This window comes from Octopus bimaculoides, chromosome 9 (genome assembly GCF_046866305.1).
Source record: "Octopus bimaculoides isolate indiv1 chromosome 9, ASM4686630v1, whole genome shotgun sequence".
Lineage (NCBI taxonomy): Eukaryota > Metazoa > Mollusca > Cephalopoda > Octopoda > Octopodidae > Octopus > Octopus bimaculoides.
In genome coordinates this window covers 8,009,829-8,015,651 of record NC_142936.1, presented here as the reverse complement: position 1 = coordinate 8,015,651, position 5,823 = coordinate 8,009,829, and positions in this window count along the sequence as shown.

The window sequence follows — 5,823 nt, the reverse complement described above, 5'->3', positions numbered from 1 at the left end:
TCGTCGTGACCGACGGAGTACCGGTTAATACACCATGGGAATCATCGATGACTTTCATGTTGATTTATTTTGAGAGCGTCTCACATTACTACAGTTCAAACTACATTATTCGATCTTACAGAAATTTACTGTCCACATGTTTGTTTGTATTTCTCGGATGCTTTTTCAATTTGAATCAATAGACAATAAGACAGGACCTGGTAAGAAGAATGCGGTCACTATCATCTCCATCATTGGAACGCTGCCCGCCATAAAACAAATGTAGAAAAGAAGTTAATAACGCATATATAATATTATCTGAAATATAATCTGTAGAAAAAATCATAAATAAATTAAACAAATGCGTAGGTGGAGGTATAATGGCCATTTTAACACATTTTAATGTGTGTATCACCGGTGACTCCCGTGGTACAAAATAAATATAATATTCGTTCTATACGTAGGAGTCTTCAGTGATGGCCATGCTTTAGATCAATGTGGTAGTTTTTATAGTGAGCTAGATCAGATATGTTAAAATATTTTTTTAAAAGAAAATAAAAGTGCAGAATGAGTTTGATGGGCAAATAGTCCAAGTAGTTGTTACGCCATTTAAGATTCGTTAGCAAACTGGACAAAATGCATAGCGGCATTTTTTTCCGACTCTTTACATTGTCGGTTCAAATGCCATCGACGGTGACTCTAACTTTCATCCTATCGGGGTCGATAAAATAAGTGCCAGTCAAGTACTGAGGGTGATGCGATCGATTTAACTCCTTCCCCGAAATTGTTGGCCCTTTTGCTAAAATTTGAAAGCATTATTATTATTATTATTATTATTATTATTATTATTATTATTATCATTATCATTATTATTATTATTATTATTATTATTATTATTATTGTTATTATTATTATTACCATTCAGTCGGTAGGCTGGCAGAATCGTTAGTACGCCGAATAAAATGCTTTGCAGCATTTCGTCCGTCCTTCCGTTCTGAGTTCAAATTCCCCAGAGCTACACTTTGCCTTTCATCCTTTCGAAGTCTATAAAACAAGTACCAATTGAGTACTGGGGTTGATCTAACTGACTGGCCCCCTCCCCAACAATTTCAGGCCTTGTGCCTATAGTAGAAAGGATTATTATTATTATTATTATTATTATTATTATTTATTATTATTTATTATTATTATTATTATTATTATTATTTCCATTTAACTTTTTCAGAGCACTTGCTTCGGTTAATTCTGTAAGAGCGGACAACAAGATGTTGCCAAAGATCTCACGGGGTCTTCTTCCACAATGCTTAGCACTCAAGCACCAACCTCAAAATCCTGAGCATGTTCTACGCTCATGTCAATTCTAATTTCTCCAACAAATTTCTCAAACCTGGTTCTTAATGCTCTCGCTGCCCACAACAATTACTAAGATGACAGTTACTGTCTTCATTGCTCACATTCGTGTAGTGCCATCTTTTAATGATTAATATATCTTTCAATCTTTATCTAGTCCTTTCAGCATCCATTCGTAAATCCCCAAGTATGGTAATGTCTATGATCTTGGTTTCCTTCATTTTGTCAACTACAACAATGTCAGGTACCAGAGCATCGATCACTGAAGCACAGTGGATTATTATTATTATTATTATTATTATTATTATTATTATTATTATTATTATTATTATTATTATCATCATCATCATCATCATCATCATCATCATTATAATTTAAGGCGTCGAGCTAGCAGAATCGTTAGCACGCCGGACGAAATGTTTATCGGTCTGTTGTCACGTTCTGAGTTCAATTTCCACTGAGGTCCACTTTGCCCTTCATCCTTTTGGGGTCGATAAATTAAGTACCAGTGAAACACTGTGATCGATGTATTCGACTCAACCCCTCCCCCAAAATGGCTGCCTTTGTGGAAAAATTTCAAGCCATTATTATTATTATTATTATTATTATTATTATTATTATTATTATTATTATTATTATTATTATAAAGGCTGCGAGCTGGCAGAATCGTTAGCACGCCGGGCGAAATGCTTAGCGGTATTTCGTCTGCCACTGCGTACTGAGTTCAATTTCGGCTGAGGTCGACTTTGCCTTTCATCCTTTCAGGGTCGATAATCTAAGTACCAGTTGAGTATTGAGGTCGATGTGATCGACTGTCCCCCTCCCCACAAAATCCAGGCCTTTAGCCTATAGTAGAAAGGATTCGGACATAATGCTTAGCGGTATTTCTTCTAGCTATTTCCCGATCTGCGTTCAAATTCCGCTGTGGTCTACTTTGCCTTTAGTCCTTTCGGGGTAGATAAGAATAAATACCAGTCAAGTACTAGGGTCGAGAAAACCGACTAGACCCCTACTCATACAATTTTAGGCCTTGAGCCAATAGTAGAAAGGCGTTATTAAGTTGCGCTTTATAAATAGTTGTGATCGGTTTTGTTCGATGAAGATTCAGTTGTTTGATCAACTGAATTACCTGTTCACCGAATTAGCAGGTAAGCAGTTGAGTATTCCGTAGACGTCTGTACCCTTGACGTAAATTATTAGGTCGAATTAAGCTGCAGTATGCTTGATATATTTCTAGACTGCTTCAGTCGGCCCAGTTTCATTTACGAGGTATGAATCGATCTGAAATTGCAGAACATGGCAAAGCCTTATATCAGTGGGGAAGGGGTCACATAGCCTTGCTAGAAGTGGCTTGGGATGATATTAATTTCAACTATCAGCTGATGTTAGCGGGTCGTGTGGGTTCCAAACTTTTGGTTAAGGGGTTACGAGTGCAAAAACGTTGAGAACCGCTGGCTTATATGATTAACAAGTGACTAATTAGTCCAGGATAGCATGTAGTAGGATTGAAACCGCTACCTTACGGCTGCAAAGCAAACTTCTTACTCATTCGGCCATATACATACATACATAAACACACACACAGTTATATATATATATATATATATATATATATATGTATATATATATATATATATGTATATATATATATATATATATATATATATATATATATATATATATATATATATATATATATATATATATATATATATATATATATATATATATATATATATATATATATATATATACACACACACAGAGTTTTATATATATATATGTGTGTGTATATATATGCTCCCACGTGGACAATGTTGACACCAGTAAGGAACAATTATGAACTTTTCATTTAATTTCATTTTTTTAAATACATATTTTTGATAAGGTTCGTTTTTTTCAAGAACCAAAACATGTTAAAAATATCTCTGACAAAATTATAAATTAAAATTCATTTTTTATATATTGGCATTTCCAAGCTTCTTTTTTATAAATATATGTATGTGTATATATATATATATATATATATATATATATACATATATCTACTATACATATATACACATACACACACTCACACACACACACGCATATATATATGTATATGTATATATATATATATATATATATATATATATATATATATATATATATATATATATATATATATATATACATATATATATATATATATATATATATATATATACATATACATATATATATACATACATACATACATATATATATATATATATATATATATATATATATATATATATATATATATATATATATATATATATACATACACGACGCGCCTCTTTCAGTTTCCGGCTACCAGATCCACTCACAAGGCTTTGGTCAGCCGGAGACTATAATAGAAGATCCTTGCCCGAGGTTACACGTATTGGGACTGAACCCGGAATCATTTGGTTGGGAAGCAAACTTACAAAACAAAATAGCAACCAGTGGAGTACTGCCGGGTAGATTCATTTTCCCGGCTTTTTCTACCTTAAAATCTCTATGCCTTGTGCCTACGTTAAAGAGCATTATATATTGTACTCACCTAGATTACACATGATAATGTACTTTCTCTTTTATTGTGTTATATCATATTATTCTGTATTATAGTGTACTATAACATATTGTATTATATCATGTTACACTGTGTTATTACATACTATATTGTATTATATCACGTTATATTGTGTTATATTAAATTATATCATACTATATTGTGTTATTAAATTATATATTATATTGCGTTATATCATATTATAATGTTTTATATCATAGTATATTGTATAATATAACATTATATTGTTTTATATTATATTGTATTATACAAAGGTTATAATGTGTTATATTGTATTAAATTATATCAAAATTATATTGAGTTATATCGTGTTGTTATTATATCATATAAGGCATCATATTGTACAGTATTATATCATACTGTGTTATATGTATAATTGTATGTTAACATATGATAATGTGTTATATGTTTTATATTGAGTTACATTTCATTACATCGCTCGAGCGTGTAAAAGGCTCGCGGTCTATTGGTTACTGTGTTGCACGACCGCGAGTCCGCTGCCCTAACAACTGGGCCATTGTGCCTCCACAGATAACCAACACACTTCCATATAAAGCAGATTTCATAAGAAAGGATCTTAGCCCTTTGCCTGTCCGAAATACTTTAGTAGTTTTGTCCTAAACGTCCATGCTTTTCTCAGATGTTTAGTTAGCCCTTGCTTCATATGTTCTGAGCAATATAAAGATCTCCTTTCATTAGTTCCAAGTTACGCAGATGGTTGGAAATGTGTATCGTATGTGATGCATGGATGCCATGGGATACATCATAGGCATCGAATACATCATAGGCATCGAATGTTATACACAGGAGAAGCAAAGAGTTAACGAATATATTGCTTAAAATGAAATATAGTCATTATATCTAATCATATCAATCTAGACACTAATAATTATATAATTATTTAGGTTCAAATTTAATTAAACATGTATTTGAAAATATAACTAAAAGGTAATTAGCAAAATTAGTTAAAATAATTTATTATTTAGTCATAATATAAGTAATCAAACAATCCAGTAAACGTTAAATATGTTTTTGAAATTCTGATATAATAATTGAAAATATATTTTAAAATCTTTACTTGCCAGAGTTACTACACTGCAGCCTTATTGGGGTACTGCCTTGAAGAGTTTGGTTAATTTCTTCGACTAATCGACTCCAGTACTTATTTTGTAAGCCTGCTGCGTTGTCTATCGGTTGTCAAGCAGTGTGGGGCGAACAAATACAAAGACACAGATACACACACACACACATCAGTGGGTCATATATCCAAGAAAAAAGAAGCATACTCTGATGAGCAGTTATGTATTTACATGAAGCTAAATATATGTCCGATCATAGAGCGACAAATGGTTTCGCATCCATAAAGCTTTATAGACGACTTGTAAGGCTCCAACGGCTGAAGGCATATAACTTCTCTTCAGACTGGAGGTAGAAAACCGTTACGTTCAGTTAATTTGTAAATAAAAGAATAATTTATACTGTCTGAGCTTTAAAGGGGACGAGTTATCACCTTCAGACCGGCCTGGTTGGCAAATCTTATGGACCTATGGCGCAGACAGGGAGTCTCCGCCTTTAGGCTGGTTCCGGTCAGCAAGTATTTTTTTATGCCATTAATCGATGAACGAGGAATCCCACAACTGCAGCAGGTAGCGTTTGAAATGGGGGCAGGGCATATAGATCTCGTGTCTTGAGTTTAAGAGAGATCCCGGGCCAGCGAGTCTATAAGAATCCTTGCTCGCACTGTTATTCAAAGCTTGCATCGTCCGCTCCGGTTTATATAGGACCCCGCCTGCGCTATGACTTCCTATTTAATTTCCTATGGATTTCTTTCATCTTAAAGTGCCACTCGTAGCTGCAAAGAGACACGACGTAACGTCTTTCAATGCCTCTGTGTA